This window comes from Macaca mulatta, chromosome 4 (genome assembly GCF_049350105.2).
Source record: "Macaca mulatta isolate MMU2019108-1 chromosome 4, T2T-MMU8v2.0, whole genome shotgun sequence".
Taxonomy (NCBI): Eukaryota; Metazoa; Chordata; class Mammalia; order Primates; family Cercopithecidae; genus Macaca; species Macaca mulatta.
Window position 1 is genome coordinate 175,582,433 of NC_133409.1, and position 9,393 is coordinate 175,591,825.

The 9,393-nt window shown below is 38.1% G+C and overlaps 1 non-coding gene across 1 annotated transcript; it reads left to right on the top strand.

The window, feature by feature from the left end:
* The first annotated feature begins 565 nt into the window (after positions 1 to 565).
* Positions 566 to 669, top strand: LOC114677898 (small nucleolar RNA U13). Its single transcript, XR_003729324.1, has one exon. It is a non-coding gene; the product is annotated as a small nucleolar RNA U13 (small nucleolar RNA).
* The last annotated feature ends 8,724 nt before the right edge of the window (positions 670 to 9,393 follow it).

The window sequence follows — 9,393 nt, forward strand, 5'->3', positions numbered from 1 at the left end:
CTCCTCAGCCATGTGGAACTGTAAGTCCATTAAACCTGTTTCTTATGTGAATTGCCCAGTCTCGGGTATGTCTTTATCAGCAGTGTGAAAATGGACTTATACAGGCACCGTCTCTGAACAGCAGTCTCAAATTCTGACCTTGATTTTGAATCCCCCTGACTGCATGGACCACAGTTTCCATGTCAACCTGAGCACGACACCTACTATATATCCTGTGACTGTTCACTTCTAAAGAGATTTGCCAGGCAGAACAGAGCCACTCAAATTACATTTGCTGCTTCTGAATCACAGCATTTTCCCATTTTAAAAAAGCCAATTCCACATTATATTGTCAATTCCAATATGTGCTTAACCATGTGATGAGCTCAAGCATCCCAAGTGTTCCAGGAGGATGGAAAACATTCACCCTGCACATATGGATGTGGCTATGAGCCAAAAGGAAAACACTGAGCCAGGAGTGCTCAAAGGAAGGTGGAGGTTCCCTTCCATGAGAACCATGCTTTGGTAGCGGGGGCAGTTGTTGTTATTTAAAATGATGTCCTTGGAGCTGGATAAATAATAAATGATTCTTTTGTAGTTCATAAGCATGATGATTGGGTTTTCACATGCATTTGTGAGATGTGCCTCCCTCCAATCTTGTTACCACATTGGCATATGACCCATCTGATGTGAAAATATATATTATTATTACAAATGTTGCTCTTACCCATTGCCTCTTTTTGCCTGCCACATTCTGGTCTCCTCTTTCACCCTGGCACATGAACTGGTTATTCCCCCCAAATGAGCACAGTACAATGGACCATGGGACTGAAAGTGCCCTGAATAAAGGAGTTCCCTGAACAGTGTGTGCCGTCAGCATAGCACAGCCCATCCTAGAATGAGTCTCGCAATGAGGGAGCAAAACACCGTGAGAACTGACTTGTTCCATCTGGTTACATCGTGTTCCAATGGTGGAGTTCCATTTTAGCTCCTTTTATGTTAAATGTTCATAAAATACAATAAAAACTTCTCCTCTGAGACAGTCTTTTTGAAAAACACAAAAGAAACCGTGGATTTACAACCTGATAATTCAATTTCTCTAGTCATGAAATCAATGTTATCACCTTTGCTGAACTGGAAGCTCATTTATTTTCTACCTTGATTTTAATATCTCTAGGATGAAATCCGAGCATTTACTGTGTCTCCAAGACCACCTTTTACATTGGAAAAATCTTTTATCAAACTAAAAATGTCTGAAGGTTTGTCTCCCCGCAGGTGAAATTCAGCTGTCTTTCTGTTGCATTTTGTTTGGGTCACATGCACATTTTCGGGGCAGCAACAATGAAAGCACTGAGCTGAGGGAGATGGGAAGGCAGCATGCTCCAAAGGGTCCAAGCTCCTGAGGCTTTGCACTCACTTGCCTGCTCTTAAATGATGCCCAAAGACTAGCTGATCTCTCAGTATTCCAAAAATTGCCAACGATCATATTTTTTTAAAGAGATGAGGTCTCATTGTGTTGCCCTAAGCTGGTCTCGAATTCCTGGCCTCAAGCCATCCTCCTGCCTCAGTGTCCTGAGTAGCTGGGATTACAGGCACAAGCCACCATGCCTAGATTACATTCATGTTTGATTTAATGACTGCTTTATCAGCCACATTTGTTACACCTTTCTTGGTGGGACAGCAGACTCTCCTGGAGATTTCTTGAAAATGTGTTTTTAAAGTAGGTGATCCTGCTTCAAAGGACAGATAAATGGATAAACAAAGTGTGGTATATCCATATAATATAATATTATTCAGCCTTAAAAAAGAAGACAGACATGGATGAATCTTAAAGGCATTATGCTAAGAGAAATAACTCAGACAAAAAGGGACGAACATAAGTCCCTAGAATAGTCAAATTCATAGCAACAGCATGTAGAATGGGGATTGTCCAGGCTGGGGGCATGAGGGAATGGGGAGTTATTGTTCACCGGGTACAGAGTTTCAGTTTAAGATACTGAAAAAGTTTGGAAGATAGATGGTGGTGATGGTTGCACAATAATGTCAACGTATACTCAATGCCACTGAATTGTACACTTTTAAATTGTTAAAATGGTAAATGTTATGTATATTTTCCATGATTAAAAAAATGTATTTTTTTAAAAGAGCCTACTGGGACTGTGTTGCAATTGCATTGTATCTATGGTTCACCTACAGATAACTCATAACTTAACAATATCAAGGTCTAATTCGTGAACATGGTATATCTTTTATTTATTTAGGTCTTCCTTAATTTCTCTCAGCAAAATTTGTAGTTTTCAGTGTACAGGTATTACACATATTTTGTTAAATTTATCTCTAGGTGATTTATGCTTTTGTATGCTATTTCTTTTTCTTTTCTTTTCTTTTCTTTTTTTTGAAATGGAGTCTCACTCTGTCACCCATGCTGGAGTGCAGTGGCGTGATCTCGGCTCACTGTAAGCTCTACCTCCCAGGTTCACACCATTCTCCTGCCTCAGCCTCCCAAGTAGCTGGGACTACAGGTGCCCACCACCATGCCTGGCTAATTTTTGTGTTTTTAGTAGAGACGGGGTTTCACCGTGTTAGCCAGGATGGTCTCAATCTCCTGAACTTGTTATCCGCCCACCTCGGCCTCCCAAAATGCTGGGATTACAGGTGTGAGCCACCGCACCCAGCCTTGTATGCTATTTCTAATATTCATTCATAGCATATAAAAACATGATAGATTTTAAAATAATGACCACATATCTTATGGCCTCAATAAATTCATTTGTTAGTTCTACTCATTTTTATTTCTTATAAATTCCTTAGGATTTTCTACGTAGTTCTGCCATCTGTGAATAAAGACATTATTTCATCCTTTCCAATCTGCATGTATTTTATTTCTTTTTATTGCATTATTTCCCCAACTAGGACCTCAAGCACAACATTGAATGCAAGTGGTACAAGCAGACATACTTCCTTTGCTCCCATTATAGGAGGAAATTATTGTCTTTCATCATTAAGGACAATGTTAGCTCTACATTTTTTGTGGCTGCCCTTTATTGGGATGAGGAGGTTTCCTTCCATTTCTAGTTTGTTGTAGGTCTATTTTTCGTTTTCTATTTTTTAAACAAAAATTTAAAATTTAAACAAAATTAAACATTTTCGATTTCTGTTGAATTCATATTCAACACATGAATGTGTGTTGAATTTTATCATATGCTTTTTCTGCATCTATGGATGATCATATGATTTTTCTTCTTTAATTGGCTAATATGAGGAATTACATTGATTGAGTTTCAACGTTATACCAAACTTGCATTCCTGGAGTAAAACTCACGTGATTATAATGTATTTTTCTAAAAACTATATTGCTGTATTCATTTGTTCACAAAATATTTGCCAAATTTTTATTACGGTATCTATGTTCACGAAAGATATTGGTTTTGTAGTTATTTAAAATGTCTTTGTCTGGTTTTAGATTCAGGATAACGCTGGCTGGGAAACTTTCCCTCTACTTCCATTATCTAGAAAGGATTGAGAATTGATACCATTCTTCTTAAATGTCTAGTAGTATTGACCAGTGAAGCCATCTGGGACTGGAGTTTTCTTTGTGGGGAAGTTTATAACTATGAATTCAATGTATTTAATACATATAGAACTATTTCAAGTTATCTGTTTCATCTTGAGTAAGTTTAGGTAATTTGTGTCTTTCAAGGAATTTATTTTATCTAAGTTGTTGAATATATTAGTATAATGTCATTCATAATATTTTTAATCATTTTAAAGTCCATAGAATATATAACAATGTTCCCATGTTCATCCTTGATATCAGTAATTTCTGTCTCCTTTTTTTTTTTTTTTTTTTTTTTCTTTTTTCTGGCTATGGTCTGGCTAGATCCATCTACTTAGAGGCTTATCCATTTTATTGGTCTTTTCAAAGAACCAATTTTTGGTTTCACTTATTTTCTCTGTTTCTCAGTTTTCGATTTCACTTATTTATGTTTCTTTTGTTATTGTTCCTGTCATTTTATTATTGTTTCTTTTGTTATTTGTTATTGTTTCTTTCTGTGATGGTTAATTTTATGTGTCAACTTGACTGGGCATTGGGGTGTCCAGATATTTGGTCAATCACTATTCTGGCTGAGTCTGTATTTTTGGATAAAATTAACATTTGAATCCACAGACTGAGTAAAGCAGATTGCCCTCTCTAATGTGGGTGGGCCCCTCCAATCAGTTGAAGGTCTGAATAGAACAAAAACGCTGACCACTCTCCCAAGTAAGAGAATGATTTCTCCCTGATGGCCTTCGAACTAGGGTGTCAGCTTTTTCTTGCCTTTGGACACCAACTGAAACATCGGCTCTTCCTGGGTCTTGAGGCTGCCAGCCTTTGGACTGCAGCTACCCCATGAGCTCTCCAGGGGCTCAGGCCGTCTGACTCAGACTGGAACTATGCTATTAGCCCTTCTGGGTCTCCAGCTTGGCAATTTGTCCTGCAGATCTTGGGAGTTGCCAGCTTCCATAATTGCATGACCCTATCCTATTGGTTCTGTTTCTCTGGAGACTTCTAATAAGACTTCCCTCTACTTGATTTGGTCTTAATTCAGTCTTCTTTTTCTAATGTCTTAGAGTGGAAATGTAAATTATTAATTTGAGAACTTTCTGTCTAACAAAAAGCATTTCATGCCATAAATTTCTCTCTAAGCACTGCTTTAGCTGTATCCCACCAATTTTTGATGTTTTCCATAAAAATATTTCCTGCTTGACCATATGATTTATTTTTGACCCATGCGTTATTTAGATGCATACTGTTTAATTTCCAAACATTTGAAGACTTTCAGTTTACTTTTATTATGGTCAGAGTATATACTTTGTATGATTTCAGTCTTCTCAATATATGTGTGGATAATTCTCCCACCTTTTGTGCTTCCAGTTCTCAAAAGTACCTGTGGAATGTGCCAGAAATGCAACATCCTAAGATAAGATGGGGATGGCCAGAACAGCCCAGGCTCTGTTCCATTGCCCTCCCTAGAAACAGGGCGTCCTTCAACACTTTAGCCCAGCATGCTATGTGATGCCTGGGGTATAAAGTCCTGAGTAGGCTGCTTTCCAGGGTCCCTCAGCTGAAGTGCAAAGGGGGTATGCACAGACAAGTGCATTTAGAAAAAATGTATTCTGCTAGTTATTGGGTGAAGTATTCATAAATGCCAGTGAGGTCAACTTGGTTGATAGTGTTGTTCAAGGCCTCTATTTATTTACTGGTTTCCCTGTCTACTTATACTATGAATGACTGAGGGAAGAGTGTTGAAATCTTCACCTATAACTGTACATTTGCTTATTTTTCCCTTCAGTCTTACCAATATTTGTTTCATATATTTTGAATCTCTCTTCTTAGGTGCATAAAAATTTAGAATTTTGTCTTCTTGATGAATTATTTGTCATTTCAAAATGTTCCTCTTTATCCCTGATAATATTCATTGTTCTGAAGTCTACTTTGTCTGATAGTAATATAGCTTTCTTTCAATTAGTATTAGCGTAGTATACCTTTTCCTATCCTTTTACTTTTAACCTAATTGTGTCCTTATACTTAAAGTGGGTTCCTTGTAGACATCATATAACTGGGTCTGCCTTTACATTGGAGTGTTTAGAATATCTGTATTTAACATTCAATGTTGTTAAGATGGGTGGGTTTAAATCTATCTTGCCATTTGTTTTCTATTTGTCTTATCTGTTCTTTTGTTCCCCTTTTCCTTCTTTCCTGTTTTCTTTTGGATTGTTTCTAATAATCTCATTTCCTCTCCATTGTAACTTATTAGCCATACCTCTCTGCTTTATTTCAATATACACTCAATTTACAATATACACTCAACTTATCGTAATCTATCTACAAATAATGTTACACACCATTTCATGTACAGCATGAGAACCTTACAACATGATTCCACTTCCCCCTTCCAAAATCTGTGCTACATTGTCGACAGACAGCCTTGGCTGATTCAAGTGTGTGTAACTATGTCCATGCTTAGTATCCACACAATACAGCACCTTGCACACACGGCCCACCGTATATAGGGCAAAGTGAGAAAGAGTATGTCCCATGTCATTCATATGCATCATTATTTAGGAGAGATGCTGACTGCACTGTCATCAATCAGAACAGCCACCAATTAGCCTTATTCCTGGAACAGGGTGCTCCAAGGCCCCCAGCTGCTCCAGGCACTGGCTTTTCTTTTTTTTATTTTATTTTTTTGTTGTTGGATCATGGTGGTGTCTAGGAGATGGTCAAGAATTTCCAGGACAAAGCACGAAAGGGAAGGTGGGGCTTTGAACAAGTTATTTACCAGCAAGTTTAGAAGTATTTCAGTATTTTAATACTGGTTGATTCATGTGTGTACCAGCTATATATATATATGCCCTAGAGGTAGGTAACATGAAGCATCTCCTATACAGACTTCTTTTTGAAGTCTTCACTGATTTGCTAATACTATTGTGTGAGAGAATTCTCTTGAGGGCACAGTAAGATATCCAGGTTGGTCCATAAGCAAAACCAGACACAGGAGCCAGAGTAGAAAGAGCTCACACCTGTGTTACAAAGCACAGCAACAGTGGGCATTCAGTACCTGCCATATGTCAGACACCGCATGGGCCAGATCACATTAAGCCTGACAATCCTCTGAGGGTGTACAGTATGGAGAAGGCATGGAGAGACTACGAGTCGGCCCAGGGTTACACAGCCTGTATTGTACCTGACTCATCATACTGCCCTCTTTGATCAGATATTCTGTCAGTATGAGAAGAATTTATTACATTATTTTAATTGTGTTGGCATTACCAAACAAAGCCCAGGCTCCTGCTTCATCTCTGTATTCCTGACGCTCCCTTAATGACCTTCCTCATTCTAGACTAGGAGTCACGGCTTGCAGCTGGAGGTACACAGGTTACTAAAGCTCCACTCTCACGGGAAATTAGCCTCATAAAGAGTACTCAAGTCACTCAAACCCAGATCCCTTCATTGGTGCCACAAGATGTGAAACTCCTAAGGCAGGACTCCCTGGAGCCTGCAGCCTTTCTTCATTTACCATTCTCCCAATGGAGTATGTAGCAACATTGTAAACTGGAAGTGCCCCCTGCTTTATAATACTCAAATAAAGGACTAAAAACTAGTTTAGGAATTTATATTCTATTTTAAGGCAGCCTGTTTTTTCTTAGGTGGACTTACTTGTTTTTAGAATGGGGAAGTGACTTGGCTTATTCAATAAAGATGAATCTAGCCCAGCGTTCCTTACATCTAGCAAATCTTATTTTTTCTTTCCTGAAGGGAGCTCTAGAAATTACTGGTCCCAGTCCAAATATACAAAAGCTATGAGCACTTTCTGTAACACCAAAACCTCCCAAATTTGTGACCACAGCAGGAAGCACAATCACTAATATAATAAGTGTGGTTTAAAAGAGCATTAGTTTATAATTAACACACCTGCAGGATCAATTACAGCAAATGAAAAAGCAAGCTACATAAGTGTCTTGTGAACAAACTCAAGCAATATAAGTGGGTTTTATTTTTTTATACTTAGAATGCAACAAAGCTTTGCACAAGAACCCTTAGACATTCATGAGCTCACTGAAAAGAAACAGAAAATGTCCTCAGAAGACCGGGAGGAAGACCTATGAACAGGTTTATAGAATTAATATCTGTACTATAGCATACACAGGTAATTAGAAAATATTTCTCAATGCATTTAAAATATTTTATCTCAAATTTACCACTTGACAATGAATTTTCACTGAAGGGTTTGATTTGAGATTATCCAGTTAGCTGTACTCAAAAGTGGCAAATACTTTAAGATCATTGATATAATTTAAAATTCTAAGTGCTGAGTTCAGTTTCTTATTGAATATAACCAGTGCCCTGGGCTCTGCATGGCAGTTGACTTGTCAGTATTGCAATTAAAGTGACCAGGCACAGTGGCTCACACTTGTAATCCCAGCACTTTAGGAGGCTGACTGAGGCCAGGAGCTTGAGACCGGCTGGGGAACATAGTGAGATCCTGTCTCTACAAAAAAATTTAAAAACATATACTTTTTAGACAGGTGTGGTAGCTCGCGCCTGATGCCTGGTGGCTCCCAGCATTTTGGGAAGCTGAGGACAGGAGGATCATCTGAGCCCAGGAGTTCAAGACCAGCCTAGGCAACATAGCAAGACTCCATCTCTAAAAAAACCAAAAAATCAGCCAGGTGTAGTGGTGCACACCTATAGTTCCAGCTACACGGTGGGCCAGGGCAAGAGGATCACCTGAGCCTATGAGTTTGAGGCTGCAGTGAACTATGGACTGCACCAATGTACTCCAGCCAGTAGATTAGAAATGTTTGTGAGAAGGTACCTTAATGGATGGGCAAGACGGCCAGCAGCTATAGTAATTATTCATAGCAGCACTCTGGAAATAAAAACTAGATTTTATGTGACAGGGCAGTGAAAATGCTTTTGTCAAAATTTGAAATTACATATTAACAACTATGAGGTTGCAGGCACAGGGGTCACACTGATGAAGGTACAAACCCTGCCCTCAAGTGGCTCATATCTAGCGAAAGGTTCAAAACACAAACAGGGAAGTATGTAAGATTAATTCGTTCAAGGATCAAACAAATGCCTCTTTTCATTCAATGCCACATTTTATTAGTTTGCAGCAGTGATACCATAAAATGTGAGCTTTAAAGAACTTCGGTTACGTTTTCAATCTCTTCCTTTCTCCGTACTGTTCTATTTTCCCCCAATTTCTCCAATCCACTCCTAATTTTCACGTCTTTCTTCTACAAAAAACCTAAATATGCCAATTTTACTCTTCTGTTTCTTCCAGTTAGTAAAATGAAATCATAATTTAAAACAAAATTATAAATTTTCACACAATATGAAACAATTCCTGATGATTCAAGTAGTTTTGATCTATAAAAGCAGCAATTTCATGATTCATCAGTCACTCCCGAGTCCTTGCTTTTACAATTTTTAAAAGTGGATTTTATATATTTAGAAATTAAGTAGAATGGCAGCAATATGACTATATATTGGCAAGTAACCTGGTGATTTCCAATTTATAAATCTGAGAGCTGTTTCCCATACCTGAAGCCTAACAGCCAATCTGATCCAAATCAGTCAATCTTTCTGTCACTGTCAGCTACTTATTGAAACAATAAGATTTCATTTCTACTTGGAAACAAAATCTTTAACCTGAGTTTCCAATATTCAAAATATTGCTATTTAGATGTCAGATGCTTAACATTTCACGCCAAAGTCTCACCTGAATGATCTGACATACAATAGAACATACTACTCAGTAACAAAAAAAAAAAATAGGACAACTGACGCACAGGGATCAATCTCAAAAATCTGTAGTGTGGAAGAAGGCAGAGTACATACTGCAGTATTCCATTTACACGAAT